Genomic DNA, 23,827 nt, shown 5'->3' on the forward strand with positions numbered 1-23,827 from the left:
AATAATCTTTTAAAGCCCTTTATGTGGTGTCGCTCAGACGCCCGACTGTGGCATTTCTTTTAAAGCCCTTTATGTGGTGTCGCTCAGACGCCCGACTGTGGCATTTCTTTTAAAGCCCTTTATGTGGTGTCGCTCAGACGCCCGACTGTGGCATTTCTTTTAAAGCCCTTTATGTGGTGTCGCTTAGATGCCCGACTGTGGCATTTCTTTTAAAGCCCTTTATGTGGTGTCGCTCAGACGCCCGACTGTGGCATTTCTTTTAAAGCCCTTTATGTGGTGTCGCTCAGACGCCCGACTGTGGCATTTCTTTTAAAGCCCTTTTTGTGGTGTCGCCCAGACGCCCGACTGTGGCATTTCTTTTAAAAGCCATTTATGTGGTGTCGCTCAGACGCCCGACTGCGGCATTTTATTCCCTCTCTATTACTGCTTATTCACGTTGCATGATAATAACCTGCTTGCATGCATAAAATATATTTTATTTATGACTGACGATGTGATCATAAAATTTTTCCATGCATGATTATCAATTATATTATACCTGTGTTCTTAATGTTTGCGAGTACATTCAAAGTACTCACTGGCTTGTCCCTGGCTATTGTCTTGGCCAGATTTCTGCATGGAGAGGAGCATTGCGGTGACAGCCCCGGAAACTAAGCAACGGTGATAGCAGCCTCGCAAAGATAGGAGTTAACCTGGTCAGCTGTTCCCGTGGGAAATGGAGTCCCATAGACACTGATGTCTCACAAACCACTTCCGCCATCAACCAATAGAAAACCATTTGATGTACTCATAGGCCACAATGGTCTTGTACTACACATTTTGTACTTTTGCTTGGAATTTATGTATCCAGTTTGAGCCTCATCAGCTAACAGTAATCCTGGGGCTGATGAGCACGACGGTCTTTTCTGGAAATTTATGTCTGGAAAAACCCGGTCGTGACAGTGCTGCCCCCCCCCCTTTGAGCCACGCCGCAGGCCGCAGGCAGGCAAGTCTGGGGACCCCCGTTCCTAGAACGCCGACAACGGGAGCCGTCTGAGCGATGCGGGCGGATAGCGCGGCCCGACGCTCAGCTCGAGCACGGCGAGCGTCCACCATGGAAGCGACGGAGCGACGGATCAATGAACCGACGAAAGGGAAACTACGGTGCACCCCTACCTGGCACGCCAAATGTCGGATGTGGGGTTCCGGCTAACCCTTAAGGTTCGAACACTGGGGTGCGCGTGAAGTCTTTCCCTCCTACCGATCGACGCTCTAGCTCGCTAAGATCTTGCAGACGAACTAGACGAACTCACAACACAGAAAGACACGTGGTTTATACTGGTTCGGGCCACTGTTGTGGTGTAATACCCTACTCCAGTGTGGTGGTGGTGGATTGCCTCTTGGGCTGATGATGAACAATACAAGGGGAAGAACAGCCTCCTGAGCTTGAGGTGTTCTTGTGCGTATGAACTTGTGGTGTGTAGATTCCCTCAAGCTAAGATGAGATGCCCCTACTATGGTGGTGGCTAGTCCTATTTATAGAGGCCCTAGTCCTCTTCCCAAATATCGAGCGGGAAGGGAGCCAACAATGGCGGGCCAATTTGAAGGGGGGAAGCTAGTACAAGCTACCCTGTCAAAAGTAGTCTTCACATGCGCAAAGCGCTGGTGGTGACGCCGTCCTGGGCTCCACGATGACCTCCGTCTTGCCGTCCTTCTGGTCTTGGTCTCGTTGCACCGAAATGGCAACCTTTGCCTGGGGCCTCGGTACTCCTTGCATGCGCTTGCCTCCTTAGCACCAAAGAGGTAATGAGGACGCTGCGCGCGTTGGCTCCCGTCTGGCGCCCGCCTGGTGTTGTGCGTCATGGCTCTCACGTCACGAGAGTCTCGTGAGGTTCACCCTACCTTGATATCTCCGCTCCTCGTGAGCCTGCCTGACTAGGCCGCTCCAGAAGAGGTCTTGCGTCGTCCGCCTCGCGAGGTTCTTGGGTGCCGTGTTGACGAAGATGGGTCGTACGGCTGCTGGCTCAGCCACGCCGTGGGCCACAGGCAGGCATGTCTGGGGACCCCCGTTCTCAGAACGCCGACAGGACCTACCAGCCCCCAGAACCTCTGGCCAGCCCGGACCTTCCGGCCCCTGGACGCCAATGCAACTCCACCCGTGCCAACTCTCTGGTTAGGCCGGACCCTCCCCGGAACCTCCGGCGCCCGGAACTTCCGGCCCTGCCTGCGCGCAGTGACTTGGACTGAGGCCCATGTACCCTTTCGCCCCTTAGACTATATATACTCTTCTCCTGCCTACGTTTTAGGGTTAGCATTGGTTTAGCTCATACTTGCGATAGAGCTTTGCTTATCCACATTGGATCTACTCCACGAGAGAGACCGCGGCCCCTCTTCGGAGAAGATCCCTTTGGATTCAATACCTCCTTGCAGAGAAGACCATCAAGACCTCCTCACGGAGAAGACCCGTTACCTTTGTATCATCCTTAGTTGACCGTGGGTCGCGTGATCTCTTATGTACTCGAGGATCTAGCATATGTGTGACTATTTCTTGTTGGTTTAGTGATTCTCTCGTGTTTCCCATTGTGTTTCCCCTCGTGTTTTCCCTCGTGTTCTTCGTGTTCTTTGGGGGATCCTCTCCTTTCGTGAATGATCGGCCCCTAGGGTTCCTACCCTACATCACGTTGTACTTGGTGCTCGATGGTGTGCTGATGTAGGGTGGAACCCTAGATGGCCGATCTTTCATGAAAGGAGCGGATCCCGCGAAGAACGCGAAGAACATGAGGGGAAACACGAGGGGAAACATGAGAGAATCACTCAAACCAACAAGAACGATCACACATGTGCTAGATCCTCGGAACACAAAGAGAGATACACGATCCAAATTAAACAAAGGATGATACAAGAGGTAACCGGTTCTTCTCCGTGAGGAGGTCTTGATGGTCTTCTCAGTGAGGTGGTCTTGAATCCAACGTGGATATTCTCCGTAGAGGTCGCGGTCTATCTCGTGGAGTAGATCCGTATGGCTGCGCAAAGCTCTATCTCTAAATGCGCTAATCCTTTCCTAACCCTAGGTAGGAGGAGGGAGAGGTATATTTATAGTCGTAGTACAAAAGGGGGCAAAGTGAAGGGGTACATGGGCCTCAGCCCACAACGGGACACAACCAGGAACCGGACGTCCAGTGGTTCCAGGGGGACCGGTCGTTCGCTAGCGTCGGACGTCCGCTAAAAGTGTTCTGTTGTTGAGACACCAGACGTCCGGTAGTCTTGGACTTCCGTTAATATTGCTGGACGTCTGGTGCAGGGTCGGACATCCGCTCGCTAGGAGGTCTGTAGCTGGCGTAGGCTGGTCTTCAGGCGTCGGTCGTCCGCCGGGGGCCGGACGTCTGTTTGCTGTGAGAGGCCGGTCATCCGGTGTCGTCCGGACGTCCGCTCGCTGGAGCTTCTTAGGTAGTTCTTGTACTTGGTGTCCTCGCCGTCTTGTCCGTGGTCTTCCTCTTTGTTTCCTGGTCATGCATACCACATATATTTGAGGTAGTAGCCATGTCTCATATATGGAAAGTGATGGTTCAGAGAGGAGCGAGTTCACCTTGTGTCCAATGGCGTATAGTCGAGGTCTCATCGTATGTTCTCTTGGGGCATGGGGAGTAATCATAGTGTACATGGGGATGATCGTAGGATGCTCCACATCATCCCCCACGCCCCTTGGGGAAGATCCGGCCTTGGATCGTGATCCTCATCAACATGGAAACGGTTGTTGTGGACGGACTTGTAGTTGGACGGACTTGAAGACATTGCACAATCCAAGTACTCCAAGGTGTCGCCAGAGTGGTATACATGCAAAAAGAGCAAACACAAACGACACTCGGAAATACAATGTTTAGCGCACACAAAGTGTCCATGATGCAAGAATGAGTCCGTTCGGCAAGATTGTTCATGACCAAACGCATGAAGCTTATCAAGATGATATAGAATGAGATGTAAAGCATTCATGGGAGCAAAAGCATTCATTGTGCACACAAATGTATTGCGAATGTGAGCAATGCAACCATTGTGTAAAATGATTTCATAACGGGATGGTTTATCAAAAGCATGAACATGGTAATGGGTGCTCAATATGAGTATGTGATCATGCAAATGATGATGGGCAATATGATCATGATTTATGAAGATGCCATCAAGAAAGATCACAACAAATTTGCTAAGGAAATGCACAAGCTCATATATCATGGATGACATGGGAATACAAGATGCAACAAGGCAATCATAATGTGGGACAATCCATGCATAAGATGCAAATTTGTCATGTGTATGATATGTCCATCGAGCATGACATGTGTGAACACAATCAACAAATATGGAGGTGTTGGTGTACTAATGCTCGATGTCGTGGCATGAGTGGAGGTTCGAAGGTGCATCTAATAAGTTCGAGTGCTCCTCAATGTGAAGGTCCATAGAGCCAATCTTCAAAGTCGCTCCTCCGCTCGCGAGATGTATCATGTAGACAACAAGAAGGAAACAACAATGAAAGAGTGACCCATCCAATATGCGTATTTGAGGATGGCTCAAAGGGAAGGAGGTCACCTTTAGGAATGTCTCAAGGATGTTGGAGTTACACATCTTGTATGCCTTCACATAACCCAGTTGTCGCATAACGGCACCGCCTTGTGAATCTTCCAAAATGAAAGAACATGACAACCACTTGGAAAAACAAATGAGGTTAGCAGAAGTGCAAAACCTATCATTCGTGTGGTAAGATACCCAACAAGTGTTTGCATCATGCTCATCATAAGAAAGGACAAGGGAGCATTTCATAGTATTGAGGCATATGATGTGAGAACAACCAAAGACAATAGGCTCAGTGAAACAAGCATGCATCACAAGTAATATGTCCAAGTCTCCACGAGCAATAAGCATAGATGCAACAATTGGAGGCAAGAGACAATGATCAAGACAAATCAAGTGAGAGGCATGAACATATATGTCATCAACCCAAGAAAGCGAGTAAGAAAGGAACATGGGTGATGCAACAAAGCAAGCAATCATAGCGATCAAGTGATGTGTTCTAGTAGTGCGAAGATGCAACATACTAGAGGTAATCATGGCAATCATGTCATGTGTGCAAATAGTATGCATGAATAATTCACATGACATAGCACAAGCATGAAAGCAAGATATGAGCAAAATATTATCAATGTATTGGTGAGAGGCCATATGCAAATAGCAATGGGACATCATGACTCTCCCAACACAACAAGCATCAATAGCATGAGGCACATGATAAACATGGCAATAGCAACAAGGATCTCCACCAAGCATGCAAATACATCTATGAGTAGTAAAATGGTGAATCGTGGGTAAATGCAAGCAAGGGTCACAATTGCATGGCCAAGGCATAGAATCAAGCCTAACATGCAAAGCGAACATGGTAGAATGGGCATAAGGTAACAAGTGATAGATAGCCCATAGCCATGTGAGAGCCAAGTAAAATAGATGCGCGTAGTCGTTGCACGAAGAAAATGGTGGGAAGGACAATCCACGGGAGCCCAAGTCATCGTTGCTCACAAGAGCTCGTTTCGTCAACTCTTGGGATTGAGAGGTTGACGAGTATATGTGAGTACCTACACAAAACAAAGACAAAAGGAAAATTGTGTGTGCATGGTATATGTACACATCATCCATCATGATGCGCACGTTCTTGTATTGGTTAGCACCAAATATCCAATGCTCAAATAAATAAGATGCGTGATATAGAAACATGGCATCCATCATGAGAGGTTTGTTGTTATGTATAGCATAATGGAGACTCAAATTGTGTAATGCATCATGGGAAATATCTAGAGCATTGTTAAGCGTGTAATGCATATGGTGCAAGCAATTATGGGATTCATGCAAAGGATGGAATGCATCAAAATATCCTAATATGAATGAGGAAACTACGGGGGTCTCCTCATGATCATTAGTGGAAACATCACATGGAGAATATGGACAACATCCAAAACAATGCATATTCGGAACAATGTGATCATGGCATGGTATATTAGATGAATTGCGCAAATCATGTAAAGGAAACATGGCAATATCATCACATGAAAAACTAAAGTCAATGAAAATCATCTGGTCATCTATGCCATAAGTGCAAATGGGATTTATTTTAATGGGGCATGCATAGCTTCTATGTTGAGATTGAAATGATGCAATATGGGAGATCTCACTCATAGCATATGACAAGTTTAATAGATTATCAAACATGATGTGACCAATAGAATTTTCACATGATATCCTATGGAGCATAGCATCACAACTAGGCAACTCAACATGCTCATCATCATATTCATCATAAATAGGTAAGTCAAGACATGAAGAAGTCGCACTAGCATGAAGCATGGGAATAGGTGGATCAACGTCATGCAAGCAATCATTGGTGAGATAGTCCACTAGTGGGACAAGAGAAGCACCATCACCTATGTTACCTTTTGAGCATCGCTCATGTGTTGTAGGTGAGGTGTCGAAGACCAAGTCGTGGTCATCTTCATCTTGATGGAACCATGTGGGGGTGCATCTTCTTCCACCATGGCCATCGTTGTCTCCATTGGAGGTATGGGCTCATCGAGGATAGGCGTGTCATCATGTAGGAGACCTAGCACCAAAGAAGAAAACACACTCGGAGTAGAGGTTAAGTCATTAGAAATCAAAGTGGCCTCACATGCCGTCTCAACTACCTCACTCACTAAGTGTTGTGGCTCACTCACTCCCTCTTGGATGCTCTCACTCATATGGTTGGTGGAGTCACTCAAATGGCTCTCAACCTCACATAGGATGTCTGGAATGCTCTCAAGTGTGGGGCTAGTGGTGGTCACACTCATCCTCTCATAGGAAATGCTCTCAATGTCACCTATGGTGGAGTCACTCATGTCACTCATGTGGTGGTGCCTCTCCTCACATGGCAATTTGGGCATCTCATCATATGTGGGTGTCGGAGAGATGTAGGTGCAAATGTATCCATGCTCAATCATGTCATGGTCGTAGCCGTGGATGAAGGCCAAAGATGGCACATCGTCACTCTCCTCTAAGACCAAATATAAGGTCTCATGTCCGGTCTCGTAGCTTGACTTGGAGAATGGGTCCTTTGGGGGCACAGTCTTCATGTAGTGAAGAGGTTCATGCTTGTTGCCATGGTCAAAGGGGATGGCCCTAGCTCGAACTTTTAGTCACCGTCTTGTTGTAGGAGGCCCATATGATGTGGCACCTCGTAGCTCATCTCCATGACCAAAGGGAATTTCCCATGCTCGGCCATCTTCCTTGATGGCCTTCCGAAGATGGAAGTGTCGCCCTCGCTCGTTGGTGAAGATGTCGATGTAGGCGAACTCGTGGGAAGTAGGCAAATATGTCGTACGTCCGAAGGCGAATATTCCTTGAGAACACTTGGCGAAGATGCCAAATTGGTTGGTGTAGCCGTAGCTCCGTCTTGGTGGTGCTCGTCTCGCAGTCTTCTCTTATGCTCATGAAGGTTGGCCTTGGCGTAAAGTAGGGCTTGTTGGGACTTGTGCATTTGCGCTTGGTGAGCATCATCATGATGATGTTAGCATTGTCGCACTTGAGCTTGTAGTAGATGTCGTTCGTCGTTGTCATGAACATGTTGCTTGGAGGTGACTTGCCCTTCATGACGAGGTGGATCGCGAACGTGATGGTGGTCGCCATGGAGATGTGGACATGGACGACTTGCTCGCCACCGCCTTGAGGATGATGAAGAGGAAGAACGTTTGGCCAACAAAGTCCGAATCTCCTCCGTCCTTGCATCTTGCTCCTCCTTTTGTGCGGAAAGCTTGTTATCAATGTAGTCCCTTTTCCTTGCTTCAGAGTGACGAATGTCGATGGAGAGGTTCTCAATGCGCTCTTGCAATGTTGATTGTGTGCCTTGCATTTGTCGTTGTAGATCGAAGATTGACGCTTTGGTGATGTAGTTGTTCACGTCGTCATTGTTGTGGAAGACCGGAGATGAAATGCCTTGCCTATCCATCACAATACTCGAGCAAATATGAGTAGAGAAAGGAAATAAATTATACCAAATGTACCTTGACCGATGTTGAAGATGGATCAATGATCACTCAATGATGTAACAAGGAAATAGCACAATTGGTACCAATTCTTGTCAATTTCTCACACCTACGCAAATAAGGCTTATGGTGGAGCTCGGTGAGGATAGTGGCACAAAAAAATTGATGTAAAATGTTAGCAAGAGTCAATAATGTTGAAAAAGATTCACAAATTCGCAAGTGAGACAAGTAGACCAATAACAATGAATGGCACACAGAAACACACACACACACACACACTGATAGATAAATGGGGTCGTGCAACCAAGGATGTGCACAAAATGTGGAATCCACGGAAAACGCTCGTGTTGGACAACTCAAGAGAGACGCTAGCATGATTGCTCAATAGGCAGATACGACACTTGTGCATAACCTATAAGATGCAAAATGTATGAGCTTTCTATCCCAAGTATGCTATGTATGTATGGTTCCCGGTGTTATGATCCAAGATGATTGGATATGACAATCTTATATGCAATGTGGTATGATGCTATGGCTCTTTCTTACAAGCTTCTTTGCTCTTTCTATTTTGCTTAAAAGCTTATTCTCTTTTTTATATGGCCACTTTTGCACAATGCACAAACCAAGATAGTAATTGTGTATATGCGGGAACAAACATGAGGCACACGAGATGATATGATACCAAGATGATACCAATACGGTATTGTATGAATGCAATGTATGGTGTAGATCACTAATGTGCACAAGTAATGTTGCCAGCAATAGTCAAATGGCTAGTCTCAATAGGCAAGTGACGCAAAATAGGCTAGGGTTTATCAATGCAATGGCAAGGGAATATACAATGGAGGGATACCACGATACCAAGATGATATGGAGGTTACCGTCCGTGATGATGATGAGTGGCGGTGTTCTTGATGTGGATACCAAGAACACCGTGGAGTAGATCCGATGTGGATGAGCGAGGCTCTATCTCTAATATGAGCTATCACAATGCTAACCCTCAAATGGAGCAGGTGGAGGAGTATATATAGTCTAGAGCCACGAAGGGGTAAGTGGGAGAGGGATACAAGGCTAAAGGTCCAGCTGTGCACAGGAAGGTACCGGTCGTCTGGTTGGTACCGGTCGTCCAGTGGCTCAGGAGGGACCGGTTGTCCGCTAGTCGCCGGATGTCCATTGAAGACGTTATGTGAAGAGGCACCAGACGTCCGGTGTCTTCGGAATTTCGTTAATATTATCGGTCGTCCGATGGGGGCCGGACGTCCGCTCACTGGGAGGTGCTGTAGCTGGCGTTGGCTGTGCTTCAGGTGCCGGTCATCTGGTGGAGGCCGGACGTCCGCTCGCTGGCCGGTCTTCCAGTGGAGGCCGAACGTCCGCTCGCTGGAGCTTCTTTGGCAGCTCCTTGTACTTGGTGTCCTTGCCATCTTGTCCATAGTCTTCCTCTTTGTTCTTGGTCATGCATAGCACATATATTTGAGGTAGTAGCCATGTCTCACATATGGAAAGTGATGGTTCGAAGAGGAGCGAGTTCACCTTGTGTCCAATGGTGTATAGTCGAGGTCTCATCTTATGTATCCTTGGGGCTTGGAGAGTAGTCGGAGTGTACATGGGGATGAACGTGGGATGCTCCGCATCATCTTCATATCATCTCGTGTGCCTCAAGTTTATTCCCGCATATACACAATTGCTATCTTGGTTTGTGCATTGTGCAAAAGTGGCCAAAGAAAAAAAGAGAATAAGCTTTTAAGCAAAAGAGAAAGAGCAAAGAAGCTTGTAAGCAAGATCCATAGCATCATACCACATTGCATATAAGATTGTCATATCCGATCATCTTGGATCATAGCACCGGGAACCATACATACATAGCATACTTGGGATAGAAAGCTCATACATTTTGCATCTTATAGGTTGTGCACAAGTGTCGTATCCGCCTATTGAGCAATCATGCTAGCGTCTCTCTTGAGTTGTGCAACACGAGCGTTTTCCGTGGATTCCACATTTTGTGCTCATCCTTGGTTGCACGACCCCATTTATCTATCCGTGTGTGTGTTTCCGTGTGACATTCATTGCTATTGGTATACTTGTCTCACTTGCGAATTTTTGAATATTTTTCAACATTATTGGCTCTTTCTAACATTTTACATCAAATTTTTGTGCCACTATCCTCACCGAGCTCCACCATAAGCCTTATTTGTGTAGGTGTGAGAAATTGACAAGAATTGGTACCAATTCTGCTATTTCCTTGTTACATCATTGAGTGATCACTGATCCATCTTTAACATTGGTCAAGGTACATTGGGTATAAGTTCTTCTCTTTCTCCCACTCATATTTGCTCGAGTCTTGTGATGGATAGGCAAGGAATTTCATCTCCGGTCTTCTACGACACGACAACGTGAATAACTACATCACCAAAGAGTCAATCTTTGATCTACAATGACAAATGCAAGGTGCACAATCAAGATTGAGAGAGCGCATCGAGAACCTCTCCATCGACATTCGTCACTCAGAAGCAAGGAAAAGGGACTAGATCGACAACAAGCTTTCCGCACAAAAGGAGGAGCAAGATGCAAGGATGGAGGAGATTCGGACTTTGTTGGCCAAACGTTCTTCCTCTTCATCATCCTCAAGGCGGCGGCGAGCAAGTCAATCATCTTTGGAGTGCCCAAGCGAAGCAAGCGCAAGTCATACACTTCCACATCTCCATGGCGACCACCATCACGTTCGTGATCCACATCGTCATGAAGGGCAAGTCACCTCCAAGCATCATGTGCATGACGACGACGAACGCCAACGAGCTCAAGAAGGACAACGACACCATCATCATGAAGATGCTCTCCAAGAGCAAATGCACAAGTCCCAACAAGCCCTACTTCACGCCAAGTCAGACCTTCAAGAGAAAAAGAGAAGACTGCGAGACGAGCACCACCAAGACGGAGCTACGGCTACACCAACCACTTCACCATCTTCGCCAAGTGTTATCCAGGCATCTTCGTCGTCAGACATACGGCATCTTTGCCTACTTCCCATGAGTTCGCCTACATCGACATCTTCAACTACAAGGCGACCACCTACGAGCGAGGGCGACACTTCCATCTTCGGAAGCCCCTCAAGAAAGATGGCCGAGCATGGGAATTTCACTTCGGTCATGGAGATGAGCTACGAGGTGCCACATCATATGGGCCTCCAACAACAAGACGGTGACAAGAAGGTCGAGCAAGGGCCATCCCCTTCGACTACGGCGATGAGCATGGATTTCTTCAAAAACATGAAGACGGCGCCCATATTGGACTCATACTCCGAGTCAAGCTACGAGACCGCACATGGGAACTTATCTTTGGTCTTAGAGGAGAGTGATGATGTGCCATCTTCGGCCTTCATCCACGGCTACGACTACGACATGATTGAGCATGGAGACGTTTGCACCTACATCTCTCTGACACCCACATATCATGATTGACCCAATTGCCATGTGAGGAGAGCCACCACCCCATGAGTGAGATGAGTGACTCCACCATATATGACATTGAGTGCATTTCCTATGAGAGGATGAGTGTGACCACCACTAGCCCCACACATGAGAGCATGCCACACATCGTATGTGAGGTTGTGAGCCATTTGAGTGACTCCACCAACCATATGAGGAGAGCATCCAAGAGGGAGTGAGTGAGCCACAAGACTTAGTGAGTGAGGTAGTTGACACGGCATGTGAGGCCACTATGATTTCTAACAACTTAACCTCTACTCGGAGTGTGTGTTCTTCTTTGGTTCTAGGTCTCCTACATGACGACATGCCTATCCTCAACGAGCCCATACCTCCAATGGAGACAACGATGGCCATGGTGGACGATGATGCACCCCCCACATGGTTCCATAAAGATGAAGATGACCATGACTCGGTCTTCGACACCTCACCTACAACACATGAGCGATGCTCCAAAGGTAACATAGGTGATGGTGCTTCTCTTGTCCCACTAGTGGACTATTTTACGAATGATTTCTTGCATGATGTTGACACACCTATTCCCATTCTTCATGCTAGTGCGACTTCCTCATGTCATGACTTACCTATTTATGATGAATATGATGACGAGCATGTCGAGATGCCTAGTTATCATGTTATGCTCCATAGGATATCATGTGAAAATTCTTTTGGTCACATCATGTTTGACAATCCATTAAACTTGTCATATGCTATGAGTGAGATCTCCCATATTGCATCATTTCAATCTCAACATAGTAACTATGCATGTCCCATTAAAATAAATCCCATTTGCAATTATGGCATAGATGACAAGATGAGGGTCATTGGCTTTTGTTTTTCATGTGATGATATTGCCATGCTTCCTTTACATGATTTACGCAATTCATCTACTATGCCATACCATGATCACAATGTTCCAAATATGCATTGTTTTGGATGTTGTCAATATTCTCTATGTGATGTTTCATTTAATGCTAATGAGGAGACCCCCATAGTTTCCTCGTACATATTAGGAGATTTTGATGCATTCCATACTTTGCATGATTCCCATAATTGCATGCACCATATGCATTCCATGAATAACAGTGCTCTAGATATTGCTCGTGATGCATTACACAATTTGAGTCTCCATTATGCTATACATAACAACAAACCTATCATGATGGATGACATGTTTCTATATCACGCATCTGATTTATTTGAGCATTGGCTATTTTGTGCTAACCAACACTTGCACGTGCGCATCATGATGGATGATGTGCACATATACCACGCACACACAATTTTCCCTTTGTCTTTGTTTTGTGTAGGTACTCACATATACTCGTGAACCTCTCAATCCCAAGAGTTGACAAAACGAGCGCTTGAGAGAAAAGATGACTTGGGATTCCGTGGACTACCATTACCACCGTTCCATTCGCGCAAGAACTACGCGCATCTGTTCCACTTGGCTCTCACACGACTATGGGCTATATATCATTTGTTACTTTATGCCCATTGTATCTTGTTCACTTTGCATGTTATGCATCTTTACACGCCTTTGCCATGCAATTTTGACCCTTGCTTGCATCTACCCATGATTCACCATTTTACTACTCATATGTGTATTTGCATGCTTGGTGGAGATCCTTGTTGCTATTTCCATGTTTATCATGTGCCTCATGCTATTGTTGCTTGTTGTGTTGGGAGAGTCATGATGTCCCATTACTATTCACATATGGCCTCTCGCCAATACATTGATGATATTTTGCTCATATCTTGCCTTCATTCTTGTGATATGTCTTGTGCATTATTCACGCCCACTATTTGCACACATGACATGATTGCCATGAGTCCATCTAGTACGTTGCATCTTTGCACTACTAGCTCGCACCACTCGATCGCTATGATTGCTTGCTTTATCGCATCACCCATGTTCCATTCTTACTTGCTTTCTTGGGTTGATGACATATATGTTCATGCCTCTCACTTGATTTGTCTTGATCATTGTCTCTTGTCTCCATTAGTGCCATCTCTCATATACCCTTGCATTGAGTGCCAACTTGCTATGCTTATTGATAGTGGAGACGTGGACATATTACTTATGATGCATGTTGTTTGATTGAGCCTATTGTATGTGGTTGTTCTCGCATCATATGCCTCCATAATATGAAATGCTCCCTTGTCCTTTCTTATGATGAGCATGATGCATACACTTGTTGGATATCTTACCACACGAATGATAGGTTTTGCACTTCCGCTAACCTCATTTGTTTTTCCGAGTGGTTGTCATGTTATTTCGTTTTGAAAGATTCACAAGGCGGCACCACCACGAGACAACTTGGTCATGTGAAGGCGTACACGATGCGCGACACCAAAATTTTCGACATTCTCATAACCGTGACCTCCTTCCCTTTGAGCCATCCTCACATACGCATATTGGACGGGTCACTCTTTCATTGTTGTCTCCTTCTTGTTGTCTATATGATACATCTCACAAACAGAGGGGTGACATTGGAGATTGGCTCTATGGACCTTCGAATTGAGGAGCGCTCGGACTTATTGGATGCACCTTCAAACCTCCACTCATGCCACAACATCGAGTATTGGTAGACCAACACCTCCATATTTGTTGATTGTGCTCACACATGTCATGCTCGATGGACATATCATACACATGACAAATTTGCATATTATGCATGGATTGACTCACATTATGATTGCCTTGTTGCATCTTGTATTCCCATGTCATCCATGATATATGAGCTTGTGCATTTCCTTAGCAAATTTGTCGTGGTTTTCCTTGATGGCATATTCTTACATCATGAACATATTGCCCACCATCAATTGCATGAACACATAGTGACATTGAGCAGCAATTACCATGTTCATGATTTTGATAAACCGTCCCATTATGACATCATTTTGCACAATGGTTGCATTGATCACATTCACAATACATTTGTGTGCACAATGAATGCTTTTGCTCTCATGAATGCTTTACATCTCATTCCATATCATCTTGCTAAGCTTCATGTGCTTTGTCCCGAACAATCTTGCCTCGCGGACTCGTTCTTACATGATGGACACTTTGTGTGCGCTAACCATTGTATTTCCGAGTCTTGTTTGTATGTTCTCTTTTTGAATGTATATTCCTCTGGCGACACCTTGGAGTACTTGGATTGCGCCATGACTTCTACTTCGTCCAGCCACAAGTCCGTCCACGACAATCGTTTCCATGGTGATGAGGATCACGACCCGAGGTCAGATCTTTCCCAAGGGGGGGAGATGATGCAGAGAATCCCACTTTCATCCCCATGTACACTCCGACTACTCTCCAAGCCCCAAGGATACATAAGATGTGACCTCGACTATACACCATTGGACACAAGATGAACTCGCTCATCTTCGAACCATCACTTTCCATATGTGAGACATGGCTACTACCTCAATTATATGTGCTATGCATGACCAGGAACAAAGAGGAAGACCATGGACAAGATGGCAAGGACACCAAGTACAAGGAGCTGCCAAAGAAGCTACAGCGAGTGGACGTCCGGCCTCCACTGGACGACCGGCCAGCGAGCGGACGTCCGGCCTCCACCGGAAGACCGGCGCCTGAAGCACAGCCAATGCCAGCTACAGCACCTCCTAGTGAGCGGACGTTTGCCCCCCATAGGATGACCGGTAATATTAACGGAAGTCCGAAGACACCGGACGTCCGGTGCCTCTTCACAGAACGTCTTGAGCGGACGTCCGGCGACTAGTGGACGACCGGTCCCTCCCGAGCCACCGAACGACCGGTACCCACCGGACGACCGATACCTGCCGGTGCGTAGCCGGGCCTTTGGCCTTGTATCCCTCTCCCACTTACCCCTTCGTGGCTCTAGACTATATATACTCCTCCACCACCTCCATTTGAGGGTTAGTGTTGTGATAGCTCATATTAGAGATAGAGCCTCGCTCATCCACACCAGATCTACTCCACGAGAGAGACCGTGGCCCCTCTACGGAGAAGATCCCGTTGGATTCAAGACCCCCTTTTGGGTGGCCCCCATCAAGACCTCCTTTGGAGAAGAACCGGTTACCATGTATCGTCCCTTGTTGATCGTGGATCATGTATCTCCTTTTGTGTTCATGGATCTAGCACATGTGTGATCATTCTTATTGGTTTTAGTGTTTCCCTCGTGTTTCCCTTCGTGTGTCCCCTCATGAGTCTCCTCGTGTTCTTCATGTTCCTTGTGGGATCCGCTCCTTTCGTGAAAGATTGGCCATCTAGGGTTCCACCCTACATCATCTAAATCGGAGTTCAGATGAATTAGTTATGGCCAAACAAGAATCAGCCGAAGTTGATATCTACAGGTAGCGGACGTCTGTGAATGGACGGATGTCCGGTCGATGGACGTCCGGTCAGGTCGGAAGTCCGCTAATTTCAGCTCGGGTTAGGGGTTCCGGTCATCCGGTGGATGACGGACGTCCGGTGGTTCATGGGGCTCCGGACGTCCGGTAAAGTGACAGTCGTCCGGTGAGCTGGGGTCAACTCGAGATCCGAGTTTTGGGACGCGATTTTGGGCAAAAAATGGGGATTTGGGGGTCAAAATTGAGCAAATTTCATGGATGAAAGATGGGGAAACTTGGGGAGATGCTAGATCCACTCGAAACCAAGCAAATCCATGGATCAAATGCAACAAAACTTCATCACACCAACAAATCACAAAAAAATTTGGGGCTATTTTTGGTGGGGAATTTTCGAATTTAGGACAAAATCAACAAAACAAGGCTAGAAAACACAACGGGGAGGCTCCGAAATCATGATCAACATGGCTCATGATACCAAGATGATCATGAGCAAGCTGGCTCTGATCCAAGATGATGTAGGGTGTAACCCTAGATGGCCGATCTTTCAAGAAAGGAGCGGATCCCGTGAAGAACACGAGGGGGAACATGAGGGGAAACATGAGGGGAAACATGAGAGAATCACTACAACCAACAAGAACAATCACACATGTGCTAGATCCTCGAAACACAAAGAGAGATACACGATCCAAAGTCAACAAAGGACGGTACAAGAGGTAACCGGTTCTGCTCCGTGAGGAGGTCTTGATGGTCTTCTCCATGAGGAGGTCTTGAATCCAACATGGATCTTCTCCGTAGAGGCCGCGGTCTCTCTCTTGGAGTAGATCTGTATGGATGAGCAAAGCTCTATCTCTAAATGAGCTAATCCTTTCCTAACCCTAGCTAGGAGGAGGGAGAGGTCTATTTATAGTCATAGTAGAAAAGGGGGCAAAGTGAAGGGGTACATGGGCCTCAGCCCGCAACTGGACACAGCCAGGGACCGGACATCCGGTGGTTCCAGGGGGACCGGTCGTCTGCTAGCGCTGGACATCCTATGAAATTGCTGTGTTGTCGGGACACCGGCCGTCCGGTAGTCTCGAACTTCTGTTAATATTGCCGGACATCCGGTGTGGGGTCGAACGTCTGCTTGCTGGGAGGTCTGTAGTTGGCATAGGCTGGTCTTCAGGCACCGGTCGTCCGCCGAGGGTCGGACATACGCTCGCTGTGAGAGGCCGGTCGTCCGGTTTCGTCCGGACGTCCGCTCGCTGGAGCTTCTTCGGTAGTTCTTGTACTTGGTGTCCTCGCCGTCTTGTCCATGGTCTTCCACTTTGTTCCTAGTCATGCATAGCACATATATTTGAGGTAGTAGCCATGTCTCATATGTGGAAAGTGATGGTTCAGAGAGGAGCGAGTTCACCTTGCGTCCAATGGCGTATAGTCGAGGTCTCATCATATGTTCTCTTGGGGCATGGGGAGTAGTCGTAGTGTACATGGGGATGGTCATAGGATGCTCCGCATCATGTGCCTTGTATCTTCATGCACCTTCTTGAGATGATTCACACGGGCACTTGCGTCCATATTAATGCGCTCTTGTAGTTATAGAGGAAGAATGTCCAAAGGGGACAATGGGTTGAATCCATAGACGACCTCGAAGGGGGACTTGCCGGTGGTTGAGTGTCTTGCGTAGTTGTAGGCGAACTCGGAGATAGGTAGACACTCCTCCCACTCCTTGATGTTCTTCTTGATTAGCACGCGAAGTAGAGCGGAGAGTGTGCGGTTGGTCACCTCCGTTTGGCCGTCGAATTGTCGATGGTACACCATGGAGAAGAGTAGCTTGATTCCAAGCTTGGCGCATAGGGTCTTCCAAAAGTAACTCAAGAACTTGACATCGTGGTCCGAGACAATCGTCTTTGGCACTCCATGTAGCCGTAAGATTTCCCTACAAAAGATATTGGCAACCTGTGAAGCATCGTCTATCTTGTTGCAAGGAATGAAATGCTTAGAGAATCGGTCCACAACAACAAATATCGAATCCTTTCCATTTCTAGTTCTAGGCAATCCAAGTACAAAATCCATGCGAATATCTTCCCATGGTTGATATGGAATTGGGAGAGGCATGTAAAGGCCATGGGATTGAGCTTTAGATTGAGCTTTGCAACATGTAGAGCATCGGTTGGTGAAGCGGTCGACGTCGTGAAACATCTTGGGCCAATAATAGTTCTTGGAGAGCGTAGAAAAAGTCTTGTCGCGTCCAAAATGTCTCATTAGTCCTCCTCCATGAGATTCCTGCAAAAGCAACAAACGAAGAGAATACTAGGGGATGCAAAGTTTGTTAGCTCTCATAAGATATCCATCTTTGATGTAATAGCTTTTCCAAGATGTATGCGTCAAACATTTGGCATAAGGAGTAGCAAAAGTTGGATCATGAGCATACAAGCCTTTTATGTGCTCAAAGCCAATGACATCTAATTCAAGTTGAGTAACAAGCATGCATATGAGGGAAAGAGCGTCCTCCACAACATTTTCCTTACCTTTGATGTACTTGATCACATAAGGAAAATACTCAATGAATTCACTCCATTTAGCATTACGCTTGTTCAACTTGGTTTGACCCTTAAGGTATTTAAGTGTTTCATGATCCATATGAATGGTAAATTCATGAGGGCGAAGATAATGTTCCCATTCATGCAAAACTCGCACTAAAGCATATAACTCTTTGTCATAGATGGGGTAATTGAGTTGCGCTCCGGAAAGTTTCTCACTAAAGTAAGCTATGGGCGCTTCTCTTGCGTTAACACACCTCCTATGACATTACCACTAGCATCGCAATGAATCTCAATGGGCTTGTCAAAGTTGGGTAATGCAAGCACGGGAGCATGAGTAAGAAAATTCTTAAGCTCATTGAAAGCGGTATCTTGGGATGGTCCCCAAACAAAAGGCGCATTTTTCTTGCTCAAAGTGTGCAAAGGTGAAGCAATGGTGCTAAAGTCCTTCACAAATCTATGGTAGAACCCGGCTAAACCAAGGAAGCTACGCACTTGATGCAAGTTGGTTGGTTGTGGCCAAGTTTTAATAGCATTGATCTAAGAGTCATCAACATTAACATCCTTAGAGGAAACAACAAAACCCAAGAAAATGAGCTTATCAACGCCAAAAAGGAACTTTTCCATGTTAGCATAGAGACGCTCTTTTCGAATAGTTTGCAAAATGGTTCTAACATGGGTGACATGATCTTTGAGAGATTTGCTATAAACAAGGATATCATCGAAGTAGACCACAACAAACTCACCAATGTAAAGGAAAAACACATAATTCATAAGACGCATGAAAGTACATGGTGCTTCCGATAAACCCATAGGCATAACTAACCACTTATACAAACCAAACTTTTTTTGAAAGCGGTCTTCCATTCATCACCCTCTTGTATGCGGATTTGATAGTAACCACTTTTATGGTCAATTTTGGAAAATATAGTGGCACCACTAAGTTCATCAAGCATATCATCAAGGTATGGAATGGGATACCTATAGCGAACGGTTATAGCATTGATAGGTCTACAATCGGAACACATGCGAAAGCTACTGTCTCGTTTTGGCACAAGAATGACTGAAACGGCACAAGGACTCAAACTTTCACGCACATTTCCATGGTCTATGAGATGTTTTACTTGCCTTTGTATTTCTTTGGTTTCTTCGGGGTTGATGCGGTAGGGAGCTTTGTTTGGAAGAGATGCTCCGGGGATGAGGTCGATGCGGTGCTCGATGCCTCGTAGTGGAGGTAGTCCCGGAGGTAGCTCATCGGGGAAAACATCTTGGAATTCCTCCAAAAGAGAAGACAACACTAAAGGTAGAGTGTCAGAGGTGTTATCTTTTGGTGCCTCGTCCTTACACAAAAGGATCTAGTGTATCACACTAGATGGGTTCTCACACACTTCTCTCATCTCACGTTTGGTGGCAAATAGAACTAGGTTCTTCTTTTCACTCATCGTGGAGGCACTCAATTTGGGCTTGTGGCGCTCACCCTCTTTTTGGTGGTTCGCTCTCTCACTATTCTCTCCATGATGGGTGGCTTGCTTGTCGGCGATCACTTGGCTTGGAGACATAGGGCGAAGTACGTACTCCTTTCCTTTCATCTTGAAGATGTAGTGGTTCGTTCGGCTGTTGTGGATGACACCTCTATATCAAATTTCCATGGTCTACCAAGAAGAAGGTGGCAAACGGTCATTGGAACAACATCACACTCCAAAGTGTCTTCGTAAGCTCCGATTTTGAATGAGACTTGCACTCTATGCTTGACTTGAATAGTGCTGGAGTCGCTTAGCCATTGAACTTTGTAGGGATGTGGGTGCCTCGTCTTGGGCAATTGGATCTTGGAGCAAAGTTCTTCACTTGCTAAGTTATGACAACTCCCTCCATCGATGATGACCTTTACGGACCTTCCATTTATTCCGGCCTTGGTATGGAATATGTGGCATCTTTGGTTTTCTTCTTGGTGATGTTGAAGGGTCAAGACCTTGGAGACAACAAGAGAGGGACTTGAATCCTCATCACAAAAGACTTGTTCCTCTTCATCCTTCACTTACCGGTGCATGGCGACTTGCTCAAGTGGTTCCGTTTCTCCTTCACTCATGGAGTCGTATGTACCATCTTCGTTGAGGATCATGGTTCGCTTGTTGGTACACTCAAAGGACTTGTGGCTTCGGCCTCCACATGTGAAGAATTTGAAGAAACTTGTCTTGACGGTCTCATCGGTTGGGGTAGATGATGATGAAGCTCTCGGCTTGAAGTTGCTCATTGTAGGAGGATGAATTGGACTAGTTGAAGTTTTCTTGTAACTCGACTTGTCGTTGTTGCTTGTAGAAGGCTTGGTTGATGTAGAAGGTGTTGGAGTCGTTGAAGCTTGGGTGTTGGAGAAACCATATGACTTAGATGAGAACTTGGCATACTTGAAGTCTTCTTGCACTTGAGGTTCCGCTTTGGTAGCTTGATGCACTAGCTCGATGAGGTTCGAGTATGGTTGGAAGTTGGCGATCTTCTTGATAGGATGATTGAGTCCATTCAAGAAACGTTCCATGGTTTGCTCATCATCTTCCGTGACATTGGCTCGTATCATTGCAATCTCCATTTCCTTGTAGTACTCTTCAACGCTCTTGGTTCCTTGCGTGAGTAGTTGTAGTTTCTTGAAGAGGTCACGGTTGTAGTAGGTAGGCACGAAGCGTGCTCTCATGACATCCTTCATTTGTGCCCAAGTAGTGATGGGTGGTTCACCTTTTGCCTCTCGGCGCTCAATGACTTGTTCCCACCAAATGAGGACATAGTCTTGGAACTCAAGGGATGCCATCACGATCTTCTTGTCTTCTTCATAGTTGTGCAAGCGGAAGATTTTGTGGAACTTCAATGCCCATGAAAGGTACTCTTCGGGATCATTGCCTCCATGGAACTTGGGCATGGTGAACTTTAGCTTGCCGTAGCGTTGCTCTTCATTGTGTTTGGGTCGGGGATGATGACGTCCTTGATGAGGAGGATCGTCTCTCACAACATGCTCTTGTCGTGGAGGATTTCCATTGTGTTCTTGCTCTTGTTGAACTTGGTGTTCATGGCGAGCTTGTGGAGGAACTTGTCGAGCTTGATATAATCATTCTTGAACTTCTTCGTGAAGTGCCTCTTAATGTTCACGAGCTTGTCGGTGTCGGTTGGCTACGGCTTGACTTTATTCTCAGAGGGATTGTTGCGCCTCAAGTGCCTAAGCTTCTTGCAATTGTTGCTCTTGACGTTGTGCCTCGGCATCTTGTGCTTCTTGGTGTAGACGTGCTCGCTCTTCCTCTTCGTGTTGGCGTTGTCGTTGGCGTTCTCGTGCTTGCGCAAAGGTAGCTTGTTTTGACGGTGTCGTTGTTCTTGTGAGTTGTTGTCATGTAGAGGGTTGCGGTTCACTTGACGATCTTGGCGCGCGACATGACGACGAGTATTTGATGTCGGTGTACTTGAGCCGGAGATTGTGTAGTCGGAGTGTCGACTTGAGCGGCTCCGCCTTGAGGAGGACGAAGTGGAAGAAGAGTGATTGAGCAACAAAGCACGAATCTCATCCATTCTTGCATCGTTCTTTTGGTTGTGGTCGGCGACCTTGTGGTCGACGTAGTCTCTTGTGCATTGCTCGGAAAGTCGCAAGTCGGTGGTGAGGCTGTCGATGTGTTCGCTCGCTGCTTGTTGCTCTTTGTCGTGGAATTTTCATGGCAGATGTCCTAGTGTGAGGACTTAGTCGTGAGGCCAACGCATCTATGTGGTAGCTTGAGAGGGGTTGATTAGGATGAGAGACGTGATACGGATCAACACACAAGACAAGGGTTTAGACAGCTCCGGGCCCTGGGAAACATCATCCGGTAACAACCCTACATGTTGTTTGTGGCTAGGTCTCATTATCATCACGAAGAAGTCGCCGTAAACCGGCTCTCCTAGTTATCTCTAACCTTATGATTATCCCCCCTTGGGGTGCCCCGCCCCTCCTTATATAAGTTGAAGGGGCGGGTTACATGTAGAGTCCAACTCGGATTAGGACTTAACCTACCATGGGCTTCTCATCATGGGCTTCTTAACGTCTTGGGCTTCTTAACTCCAAGCAACTTATTTTCATGTCTAAGTACTTGCCGGGTTACAATCTCTCTGCTGGGTCATAACTGTCTGCCGAGTCATAACTATGTGCGGGGTTATAACTGTCTGCCGGGCTATAAGTGTATGCCGGGTTATAACTGTCTGCCGGGCTATAACTATCCGCCGGGTTATAACTATCCGTCGGCTTACAATCTACCAGCTTATAACTGTCTGCCGGTTTATCATCTGGTTTGACTATCTGGCTTATCATCTGCCGGTTTAACATCTGACGGCTTACCATCTAACTTACATTTTCCTGCTTACAATATGAATTAACATCTGTCGGCTTATGATCTGACTTAACATCTGTCGGGTTACCAATGAAACACCAAGTACCGGACGGGTCATACTGCAGGGTATATCCCCGACATTAGCCCCCAGTTTAATTTGGATTTATCATGTTAAACTGATCCTATAAACACAAGAACAATTTTGACAGATTATTCTGCGGTTTAAGAACTTTTGTAAGCCGGCACCTGATCATCCTTCACTCCTTGTCATTTCCTTCTTCTAGAAAATCCGGTTCAGTAGGACAGCTTCATAATCAATTTGCTGACGTTGGTTTCTCACAGAGAAATAATGTGAAGAATAATTCATTTGACTCATCTCCCAATGCTTAACAAAAAATATTGGTCTTTGAAATACTCATCTGATCTTCAGCCGGCTTGAAGATGTGAAACTTGCCGGTTTATCATTGCCAAAATTGCCGGTTTATAAATATTGATGGCACTGGGTCATAATTGTTTGTTAACATCAGCTTTGAAAATGTACCTCTTATATGCATATCACTTGTGGCCCCCAAGTCTTAAGAAGGCAGCATTGTAACAGCTTAAGACTTGCTTCAATATAAATATTTCAATCTTGAAGAAATCCAGGTTGTTCATTGTAGTCAGTAGTCCAAACTGAGTATTCCACATATGTAGCCCCCAAGTGCCGAGTTGTCATGCTTACTGCAACCTAGGACTTGTAATTGCCCGATGCTCATAAAAACTTCAACTAGTGTAGCCCCAAGGGCCGGCTCGGTAAGATAATATTGAGCTGGGACTTTATATAAACTTCATTGAAAATAACATCATATGATGTAACCCCCAGCATGGGGCTTGAACCCACGTCCACAAGGTTTAAGAGCTTTGTTGATGCGGAGCATCCCAAGGTCATCCCCATGGACCTACCATCGTCTCACCAAGTGCCTACCGGACCCATGACATGAGCACGTGCAAGAGATCTCGAAACCGAGGTGACATCTCTCCTCTCACAGGTTCACTTCGATGCACATGAGACATGGCTACTACCTCAAATGGAGACATTGTGCATACTCAGGTATCAAGGAGTTAGCCATGAAGAAGCTACGGAGCAA

The sequence above is a fragment of the Triticum urartu genome, chromosome 1A, assembly GCF_056163025.1.
Source record: "Triticum urartu cultivar PI428250 chromosome 1A, HENAU_Tu73, whole genome shotgun sequence".
Lineage (NCBI taxonomy): Eukaryota > Viridiplantae > Streptophyta > Magnoliopsida > Poales > Poaceae > Triticum > Triticum urartu.